At 41.4% G+C, this 27,922-nt stretch overlaps 1 pseudogene; it reads right to left on the bottom strand.

Annotated features, from left to right (window-relative positions):
* Positions 1-6,224: 6,224 nt before the first annotated feature.
* LOC142427651 (COMM domain-containing protein 2 pseudogene) lies at positions 6,225-25,871 on the bottom strand (annotated as a pseudogene).
* Positions 25,872-27,922: the final 2,051 nt, after the last annotated feature.

Raw genomic sequence — 27,922 nt, 5'->3', positions numbered from 1 at the left:
GGGGGAAGTATACTTCTTTATTTCAAAATATATACATAAATTTCAGTCTAACATGTCATGTGTTTATTATGGAGCCTTGGCTTTGACATGTGTTAACAGTTGGACTGCTATCCTCAAGGTCAGAGGTACACAGCCATTAGCTTCCTATCCTGGCTTTAGAGTCTCGGAAGCCTGGGCCCTATCTGCAGATTATATGTCTAACTCTACTTGATGGTTAGTTTTAGAGTGTTTCTAAAGTGATTTTACGATTTATAGTTCTTCTATGAAATAATCTTTCATTTATAATAGCTCTTTATATATCCCATTTTAAATGTTTCCAGATACTTTACTTAACATAGTCATCTTCAGAGTTCATTGATTTGTTATTCTCCTGGAGAGTCACACAGTAAGGAATTGGTAGTTCTGTATGGGGTGAGGTAGGTATCCAACTTTTTGGTTTCTTCCTTTTTGACATTTATATTTGATTGCCCAATATCTATTTGTTATAAAGTCATCTTATATTCACATGTTTGAAAATTTTGAGTTTTACATTTATTGCTCATTCAGGGGTCCTCACACTACAGCCCGTGGGCCACATGTGGCCTGCCAAGGACATTTTTCCGGCCCGCCAGGTGTTTTTGCTGCCGCTGCCTATCCTGCTTAGCAGCTGACTCTCCCAGTGTGCATAGGAATTTGTTCAAAGTTTTTTTAAAACTATAGTCCGGCCTTCCAATGGTCTGAGGGACAGTGAACTGTTTTAAAAGTTTGAGGACCCATGGCTCATGTTATAAGCATGCTTTCCATCACTCACTAAGGGCATCATTAACATTATTGGGGACTTGGTGTAAGGAGAGGGACAAAAAAGTAACTGCATCTGGACCTACAGGTTATGTATTACTCACATTGTATTCTCTCATCAACCGGCAGATTGTGCATCACCAGGAGCATAGAGAAAGGAGGAAGAAATGCCTGATTCAGATGTTATTATTTTGGGGAGATCCTCATAAGAGATTGTAATTTGTGAACATAATTGAAGCTGATCAGATGGGACAAATATAAAGCATCCCAGTTGCCGGCAGTGTCCTAAGGACCTAAGAAGATGACCAAGGCCCAGGTGATTCTGATGTGTTTTATCTTTTTCTGTATTAACTACTAGGAATGTAGAAGCCTGGATAATACTGATTCCGCTCAGTGGGAAAGTCAAAATTTGAAATTAGAGATAAACTTTGACTCTGACTTCAACATTTGGATGGAGAAGATTGAGAATATTTTGATCATAGGATTAATACATCAATGACGATTCTTTGGATGACACTATCTTCCAACTCATAATGCATCATTCTGTGGCCAGCTCATGAGAAGCTTTCAAATGATATGCTGTACGTAGTTTTTAAGGTGAAATAAAACCACGTCTTTAGGAGAATTCCCTATTCCATCGGATTTTTGTCTGATTAAGTGTCTTTAACGCTTCTCTTTGAAGGTGATATTTACATATTTTCCTGAACAGCAGCATTCTCATTAATTCATCTAAAATGGGCCTTGTAGCGATACTGGTTTAAAATTGGTTTACACCTTCTCACCTCCTGTAACTATTACCTGCAGGAGAGAGGATCAACCATCAGCAGCAGCTCTGATTCCTATATGGGAGAGCTTAAACATACCTGTACTCTCCAGTGGTTTTCCAGTTCTGACACCAGTATCTTTGCCACAGCCCTCTCCTACTCAGCTCATTAATTTTTTCCAGTGGTCATGGCCTAATTGCAGCTCAGAGTCACAGGTACATGTTTTATTCAGTACCAGAATATAATTTGGTGTCAGAATCAATAGGCTACACATTGGGATTCATATTACAGAACCATGTAGGCAAATTTGATCTTCTTCAGGGTAGGTTTGTTCTCTCTGTCCCTCTCAGACATTTTACCCCCTGAAGTTAGGCTCATTTCTTACTTCCATCTGTATAGGCTCCTCTCAGCTCCTTGAGGATATCCTCCTCTTCATCTTGCCTGCCTGCCCCACTATGTTGGCTGAAAATCTGTTCTGGACCTGCCACCATTGGCTCCGTTGCTGTGTCTTTTCTGCCCTGATCAGTATCTGCATTGGTACAGCTCTTGACCCATGCATAGTACAGTTCATTTTGCAGGAGCAGCAGTAGACCAGTCCCTAGGAGGTAGAGGTTTAAGCTGTTCTATGATTTTCCCTGCAGTATCTCAGAAAACTAAATAGCCATCAAGTAAATAACTCTTCAGGATGTGGAAGCTGGTGAGTCCCAAATCTGTATAGAGGTCAGGGATCAGTCTGTAGTGTTCTCCTCATTCGTGTGCTTGCCATGGATGATGAACCAGATCATGGTCAGATAATAAGTTGTAGCGGCTGAGGAATCCAAATGGGAATGTCAGGCAGCAGGCTGTTGGCTCATAGAGTTGAGGGAGCTCTCAAGTCAGGTCACGTAGGCAGCTTGCAGTTGCCATTCAAGGAAATGGCTCATGAATTTCTGGAAGCTGGCAAATCTCTAATCCAAGGGTTCATTCTGAACTCCGAGACTGTAGGGGCTAACAAAACCAAATCAACAGATCAAATGACAGGCCAATGTCTCTGTCTCTTCTCAAACCATGCCTGCAGGCAGTTCTCTCTCTCTCTTGATATGATGGCTTCTTGGGTCAACCTAGCGCCTTCCCTGCCTAGGCAAGGTTAGGAGAGCTGCAGAGGTCGAGCCAGTGGAAGAGAACTGCAAGGGAGAGCATGTGGTGAAAGATGGCAGGTCCAAGAGGACCTTGCAATTAAAGCTAAGGCAAAACTGTGTGAAGGTGACTCAGAAGAATTTGTCCTAAGGTTGTCAAGAGGAGCTTGTGCTCCTCTTAAGAACTTAAGAACTTAGAAAGTCATTCTGCATTCAGGAAGGGAGATATTGCCTCTGAACATTCTGCTCTTGGTTCGGAGATAGAGCTTCTTGTTTCTGATCCCAAGGTGTACCTGTTCATTAATAGACCCCTTTGAGCTATTTAGTTTTGTGTGGCCATAGCAACAGATTTTCAAACCCAGAAGTGAGACAAAGAGTGGTGTGGGAGGAATGACTTGGGTAAGAGTTGACTAAAAATATTGGTGAACTGAGGTGTGTTTGACCGCCCCCATCTGAACTGCTCCTGATAATCATTGCCACTGGAGATACCGAGCCTTTTATAATGATGATAGTGCTAGACCTCCCAATTCCATTTCACAATGTACTGTAAACTTGTTTGTTAATATAAACAAGTGTGTGAATATAAATCTACTTTGTGTGAATATAAATCTCAGCTACTTCTAGCACATTCAGATAATTTCACTGGTATTCAAAATTCTAATTTTATGAGTGGGTGCATTATTTTGGGGCATGGAGGTCCCCAAGACTTGAACGGTGATCCTCAGGAGTGACATTGCAATTGTGGCAAATATTAAAGACAGAGCAGTGGGGCATGGGGCTCCTCATCCTATGTCAGGACTGAGAAAGTGAATGTATTTTCCAGTGGGTATATGTACTGGAGTTTACAGATCTTTCCATAAGGCGTACATGCCATGCAATTAGTGTATATATAGTCAATGGGTAATAATATCATAAGTGGGTAACATAATAAGCAAGACTGTGATTCACCATCTTGACCTAGTGCTAGTTGACTTGAAACCCACCCTGTGCCCTCCCCAGGCATTTGCTACATTTATGGTGGGTTGGCTACAGAACCTGATTGCTCTGATCTACAGAGAACCTTAAGGCACAGTGAAGTAGCCAGGCACAGAAATGATTCATCTACTATGAGATCTCCTTTAAGACTGCTCCTTAATGGAGAGCTATTGTAGGGGGTGGGGGTGGGGCACATTATTTGGCCTGGAGAATGTGTATTTGAAAATATTTATCAGAACAATGGAGATCTTTCTGAAAATAGGGCTAGTTTTCCGTCCCATAATTGCAAATGTAGAAATAAAGTTAAATACTTTCTACCAAGTCCTCAGTTTGCCACACATTATGGAATATACAGTTTTTACTACTGTTTTGCTTTCTTTACTGTAAGATAGTTTTAAAAAATCTTCAAATGGAAAGTACACCATTAAATCGACTCCTCTTACTGTAGGAATCACTGACATTCAACGATGTGGCTGTAAAGTTCACCTGGGAGGAATGGCAGCTCCTGAACCCTGCTCAGAAGACCCTATATCAGGATGTGATGTTGGAGAACTATCACAATCTGGTTTCCATCGGTGAGGAAAAATCTGAAGTCATTGGCTTTTCCTAGCTTATGTGTTCAAATCTTTGTAGTGTCTGTGGTGTTCTCAAAGAGGGAGATTCCTGTTGCATTCTCTGGTTCTAAGTTAGTAGGTAAGGTCTCCTATGCTTGAGAGAACACCCTTTGCTTTGTTCCCTTGAACATGCTTTTCGTAGAAATACTGTATTCTGCACGCTTTACAAACTTTAGGTTAATTTTGCTGTGTCTAAGATTCTGTAATTTCTCATGAACAGGTTATCTAGTTGTCACCCCAGAAACGTTCTCTCAAATGGAACAAGAGAACTGTGGTCGGTATTAGAAACAAGCTGTAGTGGGATTTTTTTCAGGTGCATGGTCAAAATACCTTAAGGGGAATTGGCTGGGGGCGTTGATTCAAGTAGTAGAAGGCCTCACATCCAAGACAGGTGTCGGAAAATGCATAAAAGTGTGTACTTCTTTGAATAGGAGAACTCACTTTTCCTAGAAGTTGAGAGAAGTACTCCTGTAGCTCTTGAGATTAGATTTCCATTTATTTGATTTATAGTACTGTTTGTTTGCTTCCCTAATTTTCTGTCTTTAAGATTCTCAAAACCTACCCTTTTTTATATGCTTCTATCTTACTATGAAAATCCATCTTGCAAGCCTCTCTCCAAACAGAGAACTCTGATTTTGTAACTGGCCTCGGAATACAGCACATTCCTCCCCTACTGAGTAAGAATGGCTTGCCCTTTTGTTGTTCGCAACACAGTCTAGGTTCTTGAACTCCCACCATGAATGAGTCCGTCTCCTTTGGGCTTCCTTAGCTTCCCCCTTGGAGTTTCTCTAAAGGTTTTAGTGTCCATTTTCTCATTTGTTTTCCTGTTTCTTTAAAGTTTTCTTCATTCTGGTGAAATAAATTCTTTCTATTTTCCTATAGAGATGGTCAAATTGCCTTCTCTGTTGGAATTCTTCAACAGACATGTTTCTCCATATTTTGCTCCTGTTGGTGAAACACGTTTATGGCTTCTGTTATTTTCAGGTCTTTAAAATCACCTTTCTAACAAGAAAATTGTTATCAGCTTAGGATATACTTTAGCTCTCTACCTCCAATTTTGTTCTACTTGGAAGATTTTATTTTATTTTTTTACATTTTTGAATGCTCGGTTTATTCACTGCAGACACATATCACACCATCCAAAAATTAATAACTCAAACTACTAAAGATAAAAGGATTGGAGCAAGTGTGATCATAAGTATGAGCATAGTATCTACTTGTAAGATTTTAAAAACATTTCTGTTCCTCTGATAATTTTTAAGTGGAAAGGACATTTTAACATCCTGAGTTGTTGGTTTCTTCATTAAACACATATCTACTATATATTCCTTACTGTGCAGTGTGCCTTCCTTAGGCCCACCCCGAAAGATGACTTTTGATGCTTCTAAAGAACATTTTTTTCTGTATGTTCCAACAGATTTTTTTGTTGTTATTCAAACAATGCATAGTATATTCAATATTGCTCTCTCTCTTCTGTCTTTTGAGTAGCCTTTTGGTTTTCATATGTAAGATGTCTTTCGTGTTGTCCCACATCTCATCTCTTCTCAGTCATTAGTCTTCTTTCAGCAGTCTTTTTATTTTTTTAGTAATAGAAAAATCCCCAGAATTTATTTTCAATTTTGGTCAGTGAGGATGTAAATAATAAAGAAAATCAACCAGTCAACAGAAGTATCAAAAACAGGACAGTCATTCAAATATACAGAAGATATAAACAGTATAGATTCATTTCCACTTGATTTAATCCTATTTACACATTTAAAATACAAAACAGAGTTTAATTGTTCAAGGATCTTACACAATTTGCACCAGGAAAGGAACTTTAGTTCATTACCACGTCCTCAGTATCTTGGCACAGAAAGAAATCTCATCTAATCGATATGTATTACCATCAACAATTAAAAAAAAAATCTGGAGAGTAATTACTGTCATCCCCAATTCCCCGACGATGCAGAGGGATCCGTGTCTTCAGCTTGATGGTGCTACTTGATGTTTCGGACAACCCTCCGACAGTGCTTTGTTTTCATCTCTCCCAGTGCTTGTTCCAGCTGCTGCACCAAATGGAACAGGGTCACTTGGTACAGTCTGCAGAACTCTGGTTGTGTGATCTCTATTCTGATGAGGTGTAGCTTTATCGTCACTGGTGACTTAATCTGTTGCCTGAGACTTCTGCTTGCGAGCTGTGCATCTAATCTCCATTCAAGGCTGTGGTAACTGGGGAGCCTTGGTGCCAATTCGCTCAGAATCGTTCAGATCTCCTTTCGGTTGTCCAGGTAAAGCTGAAGCAACAATCTGTTCAGTTCTTCAGAGAATCCCAGAACAAACACAGAGTCCTGGAAATCCAGTTCGGAAGTCATGAGCTTCGAGCTCTCATTGAGGAGATATGTTAACCCTTCCACAATATGCTGGAAGGTGTCCCTACTCACGTTGAGTTTCCTCGCGGCGCCTTCGTCGATCTTGGGGTTTGACCCTCACCGCAGGAATTCCACCGCGATGCGCCCGAACTCGGTGACCACTGTGAGGGAAGCCAGCGCGCTGGATCTGTCAGCAGTCTTTTATTCCTCAAGTTTATTCTTTACATAGTCTCTCAGCTCTGTGATCTAGCTACTTTTCCTAACTTCTACTTGGATTTGAGCAATTGATGATCTGTTCCACAGTTAACCCTTGGGTGTGTTTTGACTAATGAGCTTCTCCACCATTTCTTTCTATGGATATGGTGGATTTGATTTTTGTTTGTTCATCCATATGTATAGTTTCCATTTCTTTTGTTTAATAAAAATTTGCTTTGAATTCATCATTAGTCTCAAAATTTTATCGGTAAACTTGTGTGTCATTTCTGTCACTAAGGCTGCATTTTCCAATTACTTATATTGTTCCCAAATTTTACATTCATCTGTGTACATGATTGTATGTATGGTTGATCAATGTCAGGCTGCAAAAGGTATGCAAAATTTTCTAGTGTATATATATTTATTTAGTTAATTGTATTGATACTACCCTGGTTTCAAAATATTTTCTTCTTGAATTCCTTGATATCACCTGCCCGTATTCCCTCCCTCTCCCACCCTCAATTTCGTTATCGTGGAAAACAGAACCTGGATGAAAGTGTAAGCAACCTTACCTCTATACTCCTGACTTCATGGCTTGGGAGACCAGTACTAGTGTTAGAAGAAAACCTCCAAGCCCCAAGGATAAAGCTAGAGCTGAAATGCACAATCTCCAGATAGAGTGGTCTCCACAACTGCTCTCCAGTAAGATGTTAGAATATAGCTCCTACAGGGACCTGACTTCTTGCTACTCAGCTAAAAGATGCCTAGCTTTAAAAGCAATCAGGTTCCCTTTGTTGCTATCACTCAAGCAATCAACTATCACTTTGTCTCTTAAATTCCCTCTGGATGGGTCTTAAGGGATGGTTGTATAATTGAAGGGCAGACATAAAAAGGCTTTGTATTCTTTCACCAATTTTTATAGTGTCAGGGCATGCAGCCCCGCCCCCACTCCTTACTCACAGTGATGCCTAACTACTTAACAAGGTAGGCAGTGGCTTTACCCTGAAGGTCCCTGAAGTGATTGGGTGAGCAACTAAAGACCAGTGCTGAGGCTGAGGGCAAGTGAGGGAAGTAACTATCCACTGAGCAGGGAGAACAATAACAACATATCTGCTCTTATAGTTAAAGCTGCTCGCAGATGGTAATAGTCATGTGTTGTATGAGGTATCATTAAGGTAGCACTGTAATGAAAGGATATTGTGGGGATGATTTTTAATTAGGAGAATGTAATTGGGGCTCTTCTCCAACTTACAAATGTGAATGCTTCCCTCCAACCAGATACCTGGCCTTGCAATCTTTAATTCTATCTTTAATTCTGAGAATAAAGAATTGGTCTGCCTCCAATCTCTTCTTGATCTTGTTTCCCACAGCCTGATACTTATCATGAAGTGTTCTAAAAGAGTTCAACATATTCCCACATTCACATCTGTCTGTTCTGTTGTCCATGCTTTCTGGAGGCTCGCACACCTCGCTGCAATATAAACTCACTGGTAAATGACCTCACTATCTTATTACAGCATCGGAGATGAAGCCACTCTACCCCGTTTTTGCTGTCTGCTTTATCTTTCTTACTTGCACATGCTATTCCTACGAGCCTTTTGACTCTGGGACTGGACCCCACACTTTGTTTGCTAAACAGTTGGTGCACAAATCTAAATAACACTTTTGGTAACTGGTCTTACTTGCAGGCATATTAATATTAACCATCTGCTGACAGAATTACACTTAAGGGAAGATCTTCCCATATACTTTTTGATGATGAATATGATTTTAGTCTTCTTTAATTTGTCAATCTCAGCTTTATAAACCACTTGATTATCTAATTAAAAAGAGCCAGTATCAGTCTATTTAGTTGAATAATTGGCAAGCCTTATCACATCTGTGGTCTATTGGTCTCAATTTCTTCCTTCTTAGGCAAATAACAAATCTGTGTCCATTCATCACTTTCATAGCCAACCTGATTTCTACAATAAGTTAACTATTTAGATTGTTTGCACTGTTGTGTTACCTCCAATGGGCAATAAACATTAAGCATAGTGTTTTATTCATATAAAAGGGTTGTCACTAAAGATCTACTTTGTATCAATGCATATTTTAAGAGATCTGTTGTCAATCAAGATGGTGAAAAGAGTCAATGTTCTTTTGCTTTACAGAAATCCACAAAGATGATGATCATTTGCTTGAGCACTCGCAATATGAAAGTTGCATAGACAGAACAGAACGGTGTTATAAATTTAATGCATTGGAAAGTATTGTTTCTCAGCACAAAAATAATTTTCCTCCAAAGGAAAATGATGAGATGTTTGGCTTACATGAAAAAATCGTAAAATCATATTTAATCATCCTGGAATTAAATCAGAATAGAAGCAATAAAATACAGAAGTCAGTTGTGCTCAGTGAAGATGAGGAAACTTTTCTCCATGTTGAACAAGAGCAATGTTGTACTGAAAAGGAATTCCCTGAGTGTGAACAATCTAGGCTCATGAAGTCACAATGCCATCAGCATCAGAAATCTGATGAAATTGAGAAACCGCACACAGGTGATAAATGTGGGACAACCTTCATCGAGGAGTCTGTGTTCTATGAGCACCGGATCACTGATACACTAGGTAAGACCTATGAATGTACTCAGTGTGGGCAAACATTCAAGAAGATTGAGGTCACTGTTCATCAGCGAACTCATACTGGAGAGAAACCCCATGTGTGTGGTGAATGTGGAAAAGGCTTTATCAAGAAGACTTCTCTCACTGTTCATCAGCGAACTCATACTGGGCGGAAACCCCATGTATGTGGTGAATGTGGAAAAGGCTTCATTCGGAAAACAAATCTCAAAACTCATCTACTAACTCATACAGGAGAGAAACCCCATGTATGTGGTGAATGTGGAAAAGCTTTTATCGGGAAGAAAAACCTCACTGTTCATCAGTGAACTCATACTGGAGAGAAACCCCATGTATGTGGTGAATGTGGCAAAGATTTCAACTGGAAAACACATCTCAAAACTCATCTACGAATTCACACTGGCGAGAAACCCCATGTATGTGATGAATGTGGAAAAGGCTTCATTCTCAAAAAACAGCTCAAAACTCATCAAGTAACTCATACTGGAGAGAAACCCCATGTGTGTGATGAATGTGGAAAAGGCTTCACTCAGAAAACATATCTCAAAACTCATCTACTAACTCATACAAGAGAGAAACCCCATATATGTGGTGAATGTGGAAAAGCCTTTACCTGGATGACTTCTCTCACTGTTCATCAGCGAATTCATACTGGAGAGAAACCCTATGTGTGTGGTGAATGTGGCAAAGGTTTCAACCGGAAAACACACCTCAAAATTCATCTACGATATCATACTGAAGAGAACCCCTATGTATGTGGTGACTATTGCAAAGGCTATATCAGGAAGACTGCTCTCACGGTTCATCAGTGAACTCATACTAGAGAAACCCTATGTGTGTGGTGAATGTGGAAAGGCTTTTACCTGGATGATTTCTCTCACTGTTCACCAGCAGACTCATACTCGATAGAAACTGTACATATGTGGTGAATGTGGAAAAGGTTTTATCAGATAGAAGGACCTCAGTGTTCATCAGGGAACTCATACTGGAGAGAAACCCCATGTGTGTAGTGAATGTGGCAAAAGCTTCATTCAGGAAGGAAATCTCAAAACTCAGCTACAAATTCACAGGAGAAAACCGCTATGTATGTGGTGAGTGTGGTAAAGCTTTCAGCCAGAAAACATAGCTTATAGCATATCAGAAACTTCACACAGAAGCTAAACCCCATGTATGTGGTGAATGTGGGAAGCCTTTTTCAGGAAGAATAAGCTCATCGTTCATCAGAAAACTCACCATGCAGAGAGAGAAACCCTGTTTGTAATGAATGTGTCAAAGGCTTCATTCAGAAAGCACATCTCATAACTCATCTATGAATTCTTTGTGGAGAAAAACCTTAATAGGTGTTGAGTGTGGTAAAGCTTTCAGCCAGACGTGATGCCTTACAGTACACCAGAGATTTCACAAAGAAAAGAAGCTCTTTGCATGAGTTAAATGTAAAAAATCTTATATGTGGAAGTCAGGTTTCCTTAAACATTAGACAGTTTCCAAGAAGGAAACCTTTCATTGGAGTTAGTGTAACAAAGCTTTCAAAAGAGAGGATGAGGTGCTAGAGTTTGGCCTGGGCCAAGCGTGGGAACAGACAATTGTGACCATATGGGGATCCATGTTCTGCATTGCTGTCCCTCTATTGGCATGACCACCCTTGTGGGGAGAAGACCCTCCAGACTTCCACAGAGTGCATAGGTACCTCATTGCTCTTCCAGTTTTCAGTACCCGAAAGAGAACAGAACCTAGTGTTTCTGGATCCACAGCTATATCACGCAGTAGAGTGCCCACCCAGATGACACTTGTACCTGCCCTACCTGCATGCTCTTTGTTAGCCACCAGAGACAGCACAGAAGTACCATAAAATAAGAATAAAGAGAATAGAAGATGTATGGGGACAATTATTCCAAAGGATGAATGGAACACAGTGAACCTCAGACTCCACAACCGTGAGACCAGAAGAACTAGATGGTGCTCGGCTTCCAGTGCTAATTACTCTGAAAAGGGTCACAAAAGAGAGTCCTGTGTCGAGTGGGGAAGAAAGTGGAACAAACCAAAACCATAAAATAGATCAGGCTTACTGGTCTGCTGGAAACTTGGAATCTACAGATTGTGGCCTTTAGCGATGTTTCACTGTTGGACCTGTACTCACTCCTCTGACTCAGCTTTCAGCCCAACTATATATAGACTTGGAGGGGAAGAATAACATACACTCCCTGGAAAATCAACCATACAAAATCAAAGGAACAGCATTTGCTTATGGCTAAAAACTTATAAAAGCTAGAAGAAACATGACAGAAGGATGAATAGTATAAAAACAGAGGGAGTGGGCAGAAGTGGGAAGAAAGCTGGTGTATCTTGGGGACTGCAATCAATGTATGAACTGTTGAATAGAAAACCAATTTACTCTGTTAAGTTTTAAATCATAAAAAAAACATTTAAAAAAATTTAAACACTTATGTCTCATCAATGATTTCAGGTAGGATAGTTACCATGAAACTGCATTGAATGTGGGTAAAACTTTTACCTGTGCTTCTAAGTTTTCTTCACAGAAACACACAAAACTGAAAACATACAAAATTCACTCAAGATAGGAAACTACAGGAAGTCATGTGACATCTCATACCAGTGATCTCAATAAGAAGGAAAGCTCTGGCAATATAGTGACTTTGCAAATACCCTCTTTGGTTTCTCTCCGTGTGTCACTAGACTACATTGGGATGTTAACGAATGTAGTTCTGATTGGCTGGCCTTTAGCCCGAAAGGAGTCATGTGACAATAGAGGATTTGTACAGCAGAGAAACCATATGAATACAGGGTATGTGGCAGTGCGTATGCATTTAGTGATTGGCAGTTACTGCAGTATCCAATTATATTTTCTTTGATGTTCCCCAAAGCTCATAGGATAAACTGACGCAGTGATTGGACAGAAGGGCTGAACAAAATGTCTGTCACAGTGTATGACTGCAATGTAAATCCTGCAGGAAATCATGAATACAGCTACTGGGAAAGCCTGATAGACTCATCCTGTGTGCATATGTACCTTGATACCAAGACCAATATTTCATTTTACATTTGATCATTCCTTTGATCCATATTAACTACATTAACTGGAGATATACTGTGACCATAGAACAGGAATGTGAATGGCCTTGCTCCCATGCAGAATTCTTTGGAAGGTGGATTATTCAGATGCAGTTAAGTTAAAATATGACCCTTTATCTTTTGAGAACCTTTTTCACCCATTTTAAATCTTGCAGTTTTAAACATTCCTCTTATTTTCAACTGAGCTTTACCTCTGTTTTAGTATGTTGTTTTTAAAAATATATTGCTTTGTGTATGAATTCCATGGTGTCTAATTGTGGTATTGTTGGATCAAATGGGACTTCAAGCTTTGGTTATTTTAAGTAGTGCCACATTGATTTCCACAGTGGCTGTATGTATCTCTAAGTCCACCGCCAGTATATATGAATCCCAATCCCTCCATATCCTCTCCAGCATTTGTTGTTTTGCTTCTTTGTTTTGGGCTTGCATTGCAGGGGTTAAGTACTATCTCATTGTGGTTTGAATTTGCATCTGAAGGCTAGTGAGCATGAGCATTTTTTATATGTTTGTTAACCATCTGTATTTCATTTTTGGTGAAGTTAATCATGTGAACTTCATTTGCTTATCATTATTAATCATTTGTACTTCAATTTTTTTCATATCTTGTCCCCATTTTTTAATTTGGTTTCTTGTTATTTTCTTATTGAGATATAGAGTTCTGTATGTATTTGTAATTGTCCCTTTGGCTGATGTGCCATTGATTAAAAAAAAAATTTCCCTGTCCACGGGCTCTCATTTTACTTTTCTCATGTAGTCTTCTAATGTGCATTAGTAATGCAATTTTTATTTATGTCCAAATTGGGAGTCTTTATTATAGCTGGTGGCCTTTGGGAGGATTCAAATCTCGGCTAAATTACTCAAAGCTGAAAATTATATTCAGGTGAGTTTATAAGGGCAAAAACCGCTGTTGGTTTGGCAATTAGGAGTGGTTGAAGCTATTATAAAGCTTTCAGTGTGTATGTAGGGAAGGTTGGGGGATTCCACATTCCTTTCAGCAAGCAGTTTACAGAAGCTAAGATAAGCGTAATCTTTTTAACTTTGTGAGGCAGGGTGGAATGGGGTATGGAAAATGTGCACATTCTGAGAACAGGAGGATATTGACATTTGAATAATAAAACATTGCGATGGCGCAAAACTGGGTGTGGTAGACAAAGAGGTTACATACTTTAGTGATGAAAGAGGCCAGAACAGCATTTTAAAAATTCTAAAATGGGGCATGAGTCAAGCTTAAGAGAAGTTCTTTACATCAATTATGTAAAGCACATTTGTACATTCATTTCCCTCATCATTCTCAAAACATTTGCTCTTCACTTAAGCCCCTGGCATCAGTTCCTCATTTTACCCCTCACTCTGGACTCCCCCTTCCTCATGAACCCTTGACAATTTATAAATTATTATTTTGTCATTTATTACACAGTCCGATGTCTCCACCCACTTTTCTGTTGTCCCTACCCCAGGGAGGAGGTTATATGTAGATCCTTGTAATCGATCCCCATTCCCACCCTCACCCCTGCCACCCTCCACCCTCCTGGTATTGCCGCTCTTACCACTGGTCCTGAAGGAATCTTCCACCCTGGATTCCCTGTGTTTCCTGTTCCTACCTGTACCAGTGTATATCTTTTGGTCTAGCCAGATTTGTAAGGTAGAATAGTGGTCATGATAGTGGGTGGGGAGGAAGCATTTAGGAACTAGAGGAAAGTTGTATGTTTCATTTTTACTACACTGCACCATGACTGGCTGATCTCCCCGCGACCCTTCTCTAAGGGGATGGATGTCCAATTGCCTACAAGTGGGCTATGGGTCCCCATTCTGCACTCCCCCTCATTCACAATGACAAGATTTTTTTGGTTTGGAGGAGCAAATGGGACTGACAGTTCCAGGGGGACATGGGAGAGGGGGAGGTTGGGGGAAAGAAAGTGGTGTTAACAAACTCAGGGAGAAGGGAACAAGTGATCCAAATCGGTGGTGAAGAGGGTGTAGGAGGCCTGGTAGGGCATGACCAAGGGTACTGTAACAGAGAAGAATTACTGAAACCAAAATGAAGGCTGAATATGATCGTTGAATAAGAGGAAAGCAAAAGGAAATAGAGGAAGGAGCTAGGAGGTAAATGGCATATGGAGAGGTCTAAATAAAGGCATGTATGTATGTAAATATATGTATGAGTATGTGGAGATAGATCTGTGTACATATATGGATAGGTTTAGTATTAAGGTACCAGATAGACATTGGGCCTCCACTCAAGCACTCCCTCAATGAAAGAATACTTTCTTCTATTAAACTGGCATTCCATGATGCTCGCCTTCCTGACACAATAGCTGAAGACAAAGCAGGTGCATAAGCAAATGTGAACAAAGCTTATGGTGCCCGGCTATCAAAAGGTATAGTGAGTTCGTTCTCAAAGGTCTTAGCCTTTCAAATGGGAATGCAATTCTACTCTGTGCACAACGGGACACAGTGAATCAGAATCACCTCCATGGAATCCAAAACAGTTCTAGATTGGTTTTGTTTTGTTAAATTGTTATGAGCATATAGAAACCCTGGATTCACGGTGGGTAGGGCATTGACCACCTGAAATCCAGCATCTGGGAAGCATGATTAAAGGGTCTACCTCCAAAAAAATGTACAATCCAGAGTCTACAATGTTCCTATGTGTTAGAATTGACTTTGATTTTGTTTATGGCATAATTGTATGATTTGAGTCCTAGAGAATGTTTCCTCCCATTTTGTGGAGCTGATTTAACAGCCCAAAACTGAAACTATTTTCAGGAAATAAAAGCTTTTTTTCACAAAGCTTTAACCACTAAGTGAAAGAAGAGGAAAAAAGGACAGCAAATGAATTGTCAAAGTCATTCACTTTGTCCTGGGTGTCTGGCATTTTCAGGATGTGAGTTTTCATTGTTTCTTGCATAGTCATAGGTGACAGTGTCCTCAGACTACAGTCTGATAATCTGAAGATAGGATGTGTTGACTGAAATGACCATGGAGGAGACATTTCCTTCTCTCAAGCCCTCAAGGAGGTGCATTGATACAGTGACTGCAATACCAGTCTCAAACATAGCAAATAATGTTTTGATGATCCTTTGTAATTGTTAGGGTCCTGTAGTCAGTTCTGATTCCCTGTGAACCTGCATAGAACAGTCATAAATGCTGCTTGGAGTTAGATTTGGTCAGTCATCCTCAAGGTGCACTAAACCTCCCAATATTCTGAAATGTGGAAATGATGGCAGAAAATATGATTCCAAGGATAATACAATCCAATTGGATGCAGTTGTGTTCTGTTAATTGGCAAACAAGAATAAAAGTTTACAGGATAAAATTCTAACTACTATGTTATTGTTTGGTTTTTCTGATCTTATCTAGTGCCTGATTGAAATCTCTACAGATGAATGGAGCCTTTTCTCCCAAGATGGCTTTGTCTTAAGTCTGGCATGCTGTCCTGGCTGTAATCTAGGAATGCATACAGGCTGAGGGCCAGGACCTTGATCTAGAACCTGAATCTCTCCTTTGGACTGAGATTCCACCCAACATGATCCCTGAGTGTTTCCTGAAAGTCACGAGATAAATTGAAAGTTATATTAAAAGTTACTGATTTAAATTAAAATTATGAAATAAAATTATTTCGGTTAATGTGGTCTACAACAGTGGTTCTTAACTTGTGAGTCACAACCCTTTTGGGGGTCGAACAACCCTTTCACAGGGATCTCATGATTCATAACAGTAGTAAAATTACAGTTATGAACTAGTAACTAAAACAAGTTGAACTGTGTTAAAGGTTTGCGGCATTAGGCAGGTTGAGAACCACTGCTCTAAGCGATGTGTAATGACAATGCAATTCTGAACAAGATTCCAGCATCCATCGTTAAGGACATGGAAATTATCAAGTTTAAAAAGAGAAATCAAATAGACCCAGGATAAGCAAGGTCACAACAAGCATTAAAGGATCCATGGGTCTTTGAATCTGCTGTAACCCCCTGCATCTGCCTGCCACTGACCTGATGGGAGACCCAGCACCATCAGGAGGACGAGAAAGGAGGCAGACATTTCTGTATCAAAGACTCTGACTCAGAAGTCTCTGGGATCCCCTGATTGCAGGGTGGTGAAAGTGGTGGCCTCATTTAAGTAACAAACTACAACAGGCATTTGCCTATGAGTGTTCCTGGCTGTGATACGAGTGAGGGACTATGAACAGTGTGCTAATGCGCAGGCACCACAGCTCCACCAGAAAGTGTCTCCAGAGCTGGTTGTTGAAACAAGTTGGGTGACAGAGATGGGAGTGATGTGACCCACAGGCATACCTTGAATTAGTAGGCTCCATAGAGTCCACATTTGCAATTAGAAAATTATGAGTTCCAGTGCAGCATTATTGTTTGGTTTGAACATATGCATCCACTAATGTATGCATTAATTCATTCTTTCTGAGGTCTGAGCGCTATAAACACCCCAGACATTCTTCTGCATTGAGGGAAAACCAATAGAGCAAGCAGCTGAGCTAGGAAACGAACAAGCTCTTTCTCTAAAACCAAACCACTGTGATTTCATCTTTTCTGCCTCATAGGAACCTTAGAGGACTAAGAAGTACTCATTAGGCTTTCTCTGACTGTAATTATTTACAGCAATAAACAATGTCATCTTACTCGGGGAACCGTTGGCTGGTTTGAATCCCTGACCTTGTAGTGAGCAAACAAATCTTATCCCACAGCACCACCATAGCCCTTTTTATATCTGCACCAACAGGCTCATATTACAGGACTTCTTAAATGTCCCTTTTAGAAGCCAAGTTAAAATTTTAAATATTATTATATGAATAAGGAAGGCCATAAAAATGATGACCTTTGACTTATGGTGTTAAAAAGAATGATGAAAGTACCGTGGACAGGCTTTCAATAAAAGAAACATCTGTTTCGAGTGAAATACAGCCAGAGAGTTCCTTAGAATCAAGGAGAGTGAGACTTTGTTTCATGCAACATTATCATGATCCCTCCCAGTCCCTTGAGAAAGACCTCCTCCATGATAAAGTAGGGGATCAGTGAAGAAGAAGCTACATCATGAGCTGGACTGACACGGTGGCTGTAACGATGGGCTCAAAAAGAGTCCTTGTGATTGTGGTGCTGAACTAGGCATTCTTTAGTTCTGTTGTCCATTGACTCACGTAGAATTGGAATGCACTCTGGCATTTAACAGCATCAAAAACAAAACAACAACAAATCAAAACACAAGGTTCTTCTCAGGTCGGATAACAATGCCGGGGGAAAGGGGAGATGTTTTATGTGGGGAAACACAACAACGGGAAATTTGTAACAGAACACACTGTCTTGATCATTGCTTTCTACTTGAGCCCTTGGTATCAGCTCCTCATTTTTTTCCCTCCAACCCTGCTCCCGCCCTCCGTCATGAACCCTTAATAATTTGTAGATTATTTTGTTATATTTTACACTGACATCTCCCTTTATCCACTTTTCTGTTGTCCAACATCTTGAATATTTCTTGGAAGCATTCGAGCAAGACTTCATTGCACTCATTTGGTCATGTCATCAGGAGGAACTAGTCCCCGGAGAATGATCTTGTGCTTGGTGAAGTAAAATGTCAATGAAAACGAGAGAGACTATCAATGAGATGATTATCACAATGGCTGCAGTGATCAGTCCAAACAGAGGAATGATTGTGCGCATAGTGCACGTCCGGGCAGCATTTCATTGTGTTGCACATAGGATCTCTGTGAGTTGAAGCCAATTCAAGCATACCTAAGACTATCAACACATACAATATTATCCAGGTCACTGTAAGTTAAAATTATTGCATAAATATACATGTGTGAGCATATATGAATGAATACATCCGATTGCTTAGAGAAAATTTGGGACTCACAAGAGAGATTTTTCCAGCATTAAAGTTTCTTTAAGGATCCCTCTTGTGTAAAGTAGTTATGCTTTGGGCTGAGATCTGCACGTACACAGTTTAAAACAACCAGACGTTCCATGGCTTTTTACTCCTGTAAACAGTTATAGTCTCGGAAACTCACAATAGCATCACTGTAAGTTGGCATAGACTCTGGTGGTGTTTGGTGTTTTGGAATGTCTCTGGCTTTGACAACAAATACTAGTTAGTACAGTCAATTGCAGACATATCTTATCAAGACATATAACTGTGAACTCTGTTGTATATATGGTCAAAGACAGACAAAGCCCATTCCAATGAAAAGAAGACATTCAGATGCATGAAGTTTCCCCAGAGTGTATACATGATAATCCCTAGAGATGTGCTGAAAATGTGGGGGAAACTGCAGCTTCTGAGCGGAAAGCATCCCTGACTCCTCTCTTGCGTGGCCTGGAACCATGGCCTGATGCAGGGAGGTTTGTGCCTGGGCTCACACTGACTTCCCATTACTGTGTCTAGCACAGTAATACATGGCTGTGTTCTCGGGATTCACAGAGCTCAGTTTTAAATAAACTTGGCTCTTGGAGGTGTTCTTGGTGATGCTGACTCTTGACTGGAGAGACGGATTATATATAGTATGTTTTCCCATCATAAGCTAATACCCTGCCCCACCCCAGGACCTTTCCTGGAGCCTGGCCAATCCAGTGCACATAATAGCCAGTTAAAAAGAATCCAGAGACAGCACAGGTGAGAGACCGGGTCTGTGAGGGCTTCACCAGTCCAGAGCCTGACTCTTGTAGCTGCACCTGGGCCAGGACACCTGGGGATAAAGAGAAACACCGTGAGTCATGTGCTCAGATGCTGCATCCACAGACTTGATGTTGGAATCCCAGAAGCACTCACCACCCAGAGTTGCCACTAGAACGAGGAAAATCTGCACATGCTTCATGTTCTTGTGGATAAGATTCATGACACCCAAAAAATGCTCTCCGGGCTGATGAGGACTGCGCATTTTTAAGCATATGTGTGCTGTGGCTTCATCTGGCTGCCAAAGAGGAATTCGCATGTTGGAGGCGCATTTGTTCATCAAGGTGGACAGGATGAAGTGAGGACCCTGGGTGTGCTCCTCCCACTCAATGCTGCTGGCAGTGCCTTTAGGATAATCCAGAGTTTTTCTGAAGTCTTCTCTTTATCCACTGCCCCGTTCTCTTAATCCACACAAGAGTGTAGTCTGTTCTGGGAGGTATGTGCAGCCACAGATCGAGGACATTTTTATTCCCAGTGATAGGTAGACATCACTAGAGAGAGAAACAAACAGCCAAACAGAAAGGAGGATAAATGGCTATGTAAATAGATAAGAAATGAAAATATTCACCACAAACCAGGGCCATATCTCTTCTGATTCATGACACCTACATTAGTCTATATTTAAACAATGGAATGTTCTAGTGTGGCCAGACAACATACAAATGACCAAAAATATTGCTAAATTGGGTAACCATGTCTTTACTTAAATCAAATGTACTGCCATATGTCGTCATACCAAGTTTAACTCAAGTGATGGTATTTTCAATTGCTTCATGTGCTTGTGAAAGTTGAGCATTGAGTAAAGAATAGTAAAGAATCATTGCATGTGAATTGTGGTGCTATTGAGGAATATTGGAATTACCATGGACTGTCAAAGGAACCAACCATGAGGATCGCAGAGTAAAGGTTAACTGATGAACCACCAGCAGCAGACGCTCTTCAGGAGAAAGACTGGGCTTTCTACTCCTGTAAACCTTTACAGTCCTGGAAACGCACAGGGCGGTCGCTATGAGTCAGCACTGACTTAATGCTAGTGGTTTTGGTTTGGCCAAAGGAACAAGCAAATCTTTCTTGGAATAGTACATCCAGAATATTCCTTAGAAACAAGATGATGGTACTTCCTCTCACATTTTTTTTAACATGATATCAAGAGAGACCAGTACTTGGAAAAGGGTATCATCCTTGGCAAAGTAGAGGACAGTCAAATAGAGTAAGGCCCATGAGGAGATGAACTGACACAGTAGCTTCAATAATGGGCTCAAACTTAGGAATTATATTGAAGATGGCTCAATAATGTACATTATTTTTGTTCTTTTGTATACAGGGTTGTTACAAGTTGGAAATGAATAAACAGACCTAACCCAAAAAAGCACACTCAATGTGGTAGTTACATAATCTGTTGTCAATTTTAGACTTAAGAGTGAAGGGGTGGAGGTTAGCCTGTCAATCAGGTCGCAGCTTCATGACCTCATTTGTAGGCACTAAAGAGATAAATAGCTCACTGGGGGTGGAACACACACACTTCCTGCTAGACTTCACTTTTGACAAGCCCCTTGGAGAGAGGCTGATGGAGCCAGAGGCCTGGGAGATGTAGGAGCCATGTAGAGACCCTTGCCAGCACCGAGGTGCTTCTACCGCCACTGGATCCACAAGACTTTCCACCCACTGGCTTGTGATCTTCCTGTATTCAGCATTATTGCTAAGCTGCATGAGTGTAATGAAAAATTTATGGACTAGTATTGGACATCTGGGTTAATATTGGGTGTATGGACTTGATCTGGACTGGGCTGGAATGTTTCTTTAATACCCAATTAGGTTTGTATATAAAGCTTTTTCTTATACACATATGTGTGTCTATGAATTTGTTTCTCTAATCTACCTGGACTAACAAACACAATATGCTGAAACCAACATCCATTGATTCTATCCTGCAAAACATACTTACACAAATTCATACAAAGGCCTCACAGAGGATATTCATAAAAGGATTGCATATGAATGAGACAAGCATGAATTGAATAAATATTGGGAATACTGAAGCACATGATGAACTTTCATGATTCCGAATTTTACTAGTTAAACTAACTGAATACAAGCTCAATATATATACTACCAGAATCATCCCTTACTTGTGTTCCTAAAGGCAGGCTGGCAATTATTCACAAGGCGTTCGAAGGGGCTGAACGTGGAAATCATCCCAGATTTGTCATCTTTGGATTAACAGACTAAATAAAATGTGGTCTTCTCTGATGTCTTCAAAAGTGCCACCAAACTGTATGTTAAGATGGATAAAAAACAGTGATCATGTTAAGTAATAATGTTCCTGAATGGAGAGATTGAAAGGGAAGTTAGTGGTGTCCCTCTTAAAATAAATAATAATAATATCTTCAAAAAGACTTGTTGCAGAAGCAGGACAACCAGAATTCTCATTGGGAGTTAAGAGACAAGGTTCTTTCACACAGACTTTGGACACAATATCAGGAGGGACTATTCTTGGGAAAAGGACCTCATAGATGTTGAAGTACAGGGTCACCAAGGTGGACGAACCCTGTGACTATAACAATGGTATCAGACATTGTAAAGACTGAGGATGGTGCAGGACAAGGCACTGTTTCATTCTATTGTACGTAGAGTCTCTATGATTCGCAACCCGTTCAATGAAAGCTAACAACAGTCTACTGGTGGAAGCATGATGTCTTAATAAAGTTGTAATGAAAGCTTATTGGTTAAAAGTTAAGAAAACTCCAGAAATAAATAGGAAATAAATCTATGTTAATACTTGCTTTCTGGGAATAACTCCAAGTTCAGTGAACTATCAATAACGATCTTGCCCTCTGCTACTTCGACTGGGTTGGTTCGTATGTTTCAACCATCCTGTGCACCCTGCAGACTTGCCCCTTCTGAATGAGATGTTTGTGTTGATCTCACCCTGAGCTCTACTCACAGGTGTTTGAAGAACTAGCACTCATGTTTCAACTTGCTGGGTTAGTTTTTCTAGCTTTGTTACTGTTTTGTCTTCTGTTCACAAGGTAAAAGGGATACTATGGTGTGGACAGCTGGGGATGCTTGTATAGATCATTCATACATGGACTGTGACCTTGTCATTGCCACAGGTGGTAAGGTGAGGTAACTCCACCTTGAGCTTGATTAATGCGTGTGGTAGTTACCTAATCTGTTGTCAACTTGAGACTCTTAAAGAGTGAAGGGTCGCAGCTTGATGACCTCATTTGGAGGAGCTAGAGATAAATAGCTCACTGGAAGTGGGGCACACACCCAATTCCTGCTAGACTTTCCTACTGACAGGACATATGGACCTACTGTAGAGTCCGGGAGCTGGAGGAGCCATGTGCCAGCGTTGAGATGCTTCCACTGACATGGATCTCGGAGACTTTCAACCCACTGGCCTGTAATCTTCTTGCACTCAGCGTCATTCCATGCTTTGCATGAGTCTAAAGAGGAATTTACAGTCTGCTACTGGACATACGGGCTAATATCGGACTTATGGTCTTCATTTGCATGGGGCTGGAATGTTTTCTTAATATACAAATTGTATAGTACATAAAGCTCTTTTTTTAAACAATTTATTAGGGGCTCATACAACTCTTATCACAATCCATACATATACATACATCAATTGTATAAAGCACACCCATACATTCCCTGCCCCAATCATTCTCAAAGCATTTGCTCTCCACTTAAGCCCATTGCATCAGGTCCTCTTTTTTTTCCCCTCCCTCCCCTCTCCCCCCTCCCTCATGTGCCCTTGGTAATATATACATCGTTATTTTGTCATATCTTGCCCTATCCGGAGTCTCCCCTCGCCCCCTTCTCTGCTGTCCCTCTCCCAGGGAAGAGGTCACGTGGATCCTTGTAATCAGTTCCCCCTTTCCAACCCACTCACCCTCCATTCTCCCAGCATCGCCCCTCACACCCTTGGTCCTGAAGGTATCATCCACCCTGGATTCCCTGTGTCTCCAGCTCCCATATGCACCAGTGTACAACCTCTGCCCTATCCAGCCCTGCAAGGTAGAATTCGGATCATGGTAGTTGGGGGGAGGAAGCATCCAGGATCTGGGGGAAAGCTGTGTTCTTCATCGGTACTACCTCGCATCCTATTTAACCCGTCTCCTCTCCTAAACCCCTCTATGAGGGGATCTCCATTGCATAAAGCTCTTATACACATGAGTCTCTGAATTTGTTTCTCTAGGCAACCCAGAATAACACCATTATCAGATGAAGATAATCAATATGGGGAGGGGTTGTGGAGAGTGCTCAAACATGCATGGGGACTTGGTGTGCTGAACTGTATGATACATACATGTGTACACAAAAAAAGAATTACTGTCATCAAGTCAGTTTTGTCTCATAGTGACCCTATGAGACAAGGTTGAACTGTCCCTGTGAATTTCCAAAACTGTAACTCTTCATAACAATAGAAAACTTATGTGTATACAGAGCTAAAATTTATTGAACTATATACATATACTTGTGCACTTTAGATATGTTAATTACTAAGGATAGGAATAAAAAGACATGAAGGTGAATGATCTAAGGCATGATAGCACTTTATCAAACAAATAGCTCTCAGGCTGAGCAGCCCACGTGGGGCCACCCTGTGTGTGTGGGGGGCAGACTTCTATCTGGCAGGAAGATGGAGTGGCAGAGAGGGACGTTCCAAGTTTCTCTAATTATTAGAAGGGCACACCCCCCAGGAGGCATCACCAGGCTGTGACCTGATCGACGGGTTGTATTCCACCACTATATTTTCATACACCTTCAAGTTGACATAAATCTATGACAGATTTAAGTGACATAAGTATACCTGTCAGAGACCCACACAGTCAAATGCTTTTGCGTAGTCAACAAAACCCAACAATAAAACTGGTAGCTTTCAGTCAATACCCACCTGATGTCAGCAATGATATCTTGTTTCACATTCTTTTGTGAATCCACACTGCATTTCTGGAGGCTCCTTGTTGATGTACTGCTGCAATCATTATTAAATTATCTTCTGCAAAATTTTACTTGCATGTGGTTGTAATTTAATTAGTTGATAATTTCTACATATTTGGTTAATTTTATTTTTCATAAAACAAATGTAGATCTCTATCGTTTCCGACCGCTGGGTGCTGCCTTGAGCCCATTTGCGCTGGACCTCCTCACCTTTGCGCCGCGCCCCGCCCGGCCCGGCCCCGCCCATCCCTCGCCAGGCACTGGGGTTTGTGCAGCGGTAGAAATGGGCGGGACAAGAGCTGCCTTGAGAGGAAGTGAAGGCGGAGACCCTACTCTTCCCTGACCCTGCAAGCTCCTCCCACCCCGGGTCATGCCCAGACAGGGCCGGAAGTGGCAGTGTCCTCGCCGGGACTGCAGCTCACATCGCAGATTCTGCTGACCTGGATGCTGCACGTGGTGCCGAGAAGCGCCCACGGCCTGAGCACCCTGTTGCCAGCCCTCCCAGGTAGGGGGTTCCGGGGACGTGCGTGTGGGCGTAGGCCATTTTAGGGTGACCCTGCTGCACATAGCGGTCTGCGAGGACCCTTTGTCTCCTCCCCCCAACCGCTGCCTGCGCCCCGCTCATGGGCAGAGGTGGGCGGTGTCCCCGAGGCCGGTCCTATTTGTCAGCTTTTGGGTTGCTTGGGGTTCATGGTGGGAATCCCTGTTGGAGAAAGGAGAAAATCCCAGTCTGGGATTTTGGGTTTCGGGGTTCCCAGATTCGTCGCTTTGCGGGTCTCCTAACCCCCCCCCCCCCATTGTTTCCTTTCCACACCGCGCCGCCTCCTCCCTGAGATTCCTGGCACCTCTTCATCTCAGAGGTGAGCCCCGGGGTCTTGCTTCTGTGACCTCCCTCTGGACCCGACCAGAGTTTGTTTTAGGTGCAAGATCTATTATGACAAAGACGTCTTTCCTGGCTTTTAAGATGTTGAGGGTGGCCCTATTTTTACTGGTTGTATTTTTGTCGGTACATTACTATGGTTTTATCCTTCCCACACTGTTTCTTTTCGTTAGTTTCTGTTGGGTTTATCAGTTGGTGGAGCACCGAAGGAGTGGATGCCTACAGATAAGAAATGATGGGAGGGCTTATAGGCATGTCAGCTGTGGGGTGGGGATGGGGTTGCTGAGTTGGGGAGGAGGAGGGGATTTGGGGAGTAAAGAATGAGGGAAGGAGGGAACTGAGCACTAGAACAGAAGGTGACTACACAGGTCATTTGAAAGGCGATTTAATCGTGGTGGGAAAGAAGACAATGGTATGAAATAATTCTAATGATTGTACAATTTTTGTTTGAACTGTTCAATTGTGGAATGTATGGATCAAGTGCCCCAAAATGTGTTCAAAAAGAAAAGATCTCCATCACAAAAACTAACTAAATAAACTGTGTGCCAAAGAGTCAAACAACCAAACTGAAACAAACAAACCCAAAACTAGATAGTGCCAAATTTTTCGACCTTTCTGTGGCATGAAAACAGAAGTGGGTTTTGAGTACTATGTGGCTGAAGGACAGTTTATTTGGAGCTGGTGGCCTTTGGCCACTACATTCTTGGCCAGTTGGCCAGGCAGCAGTCGGTGCACGACCCCCTGGATGTGCTGGGCAGTGATGATGGTGGAGTGCTGTTTGGAATGTGCCAGTTGAGATGCCTGGCAGGTGATGCGCTCCAGTGGGTTGTTGAGCAGCAAGTTCACGGTGCCCATGGCCCTGGACGAGATGCTGGAGTCCAGGTGGACCTACTTGAGCACCTTGTACACACACACGGAGTCAGGTCTCCTTGCTGCTGCACTGGCATTTCTTGCTGTGTTTCCTCTGAGCCTTAGCTTCAGCCTCCTTGGGGCCCCTATTGTTACGTTTGAACCCAATAACTTGAATTTAAACAACAGAACAGTAAAAAGGTGTTTATTCATCCTCTCTCATGAAATTTTATTTTTAGTTTTCATCTATCTCATGAAATTTTATTTTCATTCAATCGATTATAGACCTTCAAAGTAGTCTGAAACCCACTCAACTGTCATCAATGCCTTGCTCTGTTGGATCCTCTGTGATCTTCCAGCTGAGCTCTCAGTGTAGAGAACTAGATGATTTTCACTTCCTTGAAAGACAAAAGGCCACGCAAAATTGAGTGTGTTTCTCTTATACTAGAGTCCACATTCGTGATAGTACTCTGCCATATGGCATGCTGTGTGGACCTTACAGAATTCCCTCCAGCTCACCTCCAAAAGAACGATAAAATGAGGGGTAGGTATGGATTGTGACAAGAGTTATATGAGCCTCTAATAAAATGTAAAAAAAAAATGAGGGGTAGGAATTCCTCAGTGATCTTGTTGACACTTTTGTCTGTTCTGAGTTTTTTTTTTTTTAACTTTTAAGAAACCTCTTCCCTTTTTTATTAAAATAAAAACGCTTGTGTTTAGTGTATACTCGTGGCTTCTAAGGCTGTTGTCATGTTAGCTGTCATTGAGTCAGCCCTACCCGACAGGAACCGAGCACACAACAGAACAAAGCACTGCACTCTCCTGTGCCATCCTCACAATTTAGAATGAACCCATTGTTGCCGTCACTTTTTTAATCCATTTAGGAGAGGGATTCTTTTTTTTCACTGCCCCTCCACTTTACCAAACATATAATTTTCTAATTGAAAATACTGGACTCTATGGAGCCTACTAATTCAAGGCATGCCTGTGGGTCACATCACTCCCATCTCTGTCACCCAACTTGTTTCAACAACCAGCTCTGGAGACACTTTCTGGTGGAGCTGTGGTGCCTGCGCATTAGCACACTGTTCATAGTCCCTCACTCGTATCACAGCCAGGAACACTCATAGGCAAATGCCTGTTGTAGTTTGTTACTTAAATGAGGCCACCACCTTCACCACCCTGCAATCAGGGGATCCCAGAGACTTCTGAGTCAGAGTCTTTGATACAGAAATGTCTGCCTCCTTTCTCGTCCTCCTGATGGTGCTGGGTCTCCCATCAGGTCAGTGGCAGGCAGATGCAGGGGGTTACAGCAGATTCAAAGACCCATGGATCCTTTAATGCTTGTTGTGACCTTGCTTATCCTGGGTCTATTTGATTTCTCTTTTTAAACTTGATAATTTCCATGTCCTTAACGATGGATGCTGGAATCTTGTTCAGAATTGCATTGTCATTACACATCGCTTAGAGCAGTGGTTCTCAACCTGCCTAATGCCGCAAACCTTTAACACAGTTCAACTTGTTTTAGTTACTAGTTCATAACTGTAATTTTACTACTGTTATGAATCATGAGATCCCTGTGAAAGGGTTGTTCGACCCCCAAAAGGGTTGTGACTCACAAGTTGAGAACCACTGTTGTAGACCATGTTAACCGAAATAATTTTATTTCATAATTTTAATTTAAATCAGTAACTTTTAATATAACTTTCACTTTCTTTATCTCATGACTTTCAGGAAACACTCAGGGACCATGTTGGGTGGAATCTCAGTCCAAAGGAGAGATTCAGGTTCTAGATCAAGGTCCTGGCCCTCAGCCCTGCATGCATTCCTAGATTACAGTCAGGACAGCATGCCAGACTTAAAACAAAGCAACCTTGGAAGAAAAGGCTCTATTCATCTGTAGAGCTTTTCAATCAGGCACTAGTTAAGATCAGAAAAACCAAACTAACACAGTAGTTAGAATTTTATCCTGCAAACTTTTATTCTTGTTTGCCAATTAACAGAACACAACTGCATCCAATTGGATTGTATTTTCCTTGGAATCATATTTTCTGCCA

Source organism: Tenrec ecaudatus, chromosome 15 (genome assembly GCF_050624435.1).
Source record: "Tenrec ecaudatus isolate mTenEca1 chromosome 15, mTenEca1.hap1, whole genome shotgun sequence".
NCBI classification, from domain to species: Eukaryota; Metazoa; Chordata; class Mammalia; order Afrosoricida; family Tenrecidae; genus Tenrec; species Tenrec ecaudatus.
Note: the sequence above shows the minus strand (reverse complement) of the source record. Positions and strands in the feature narration are given on the sequence as shown.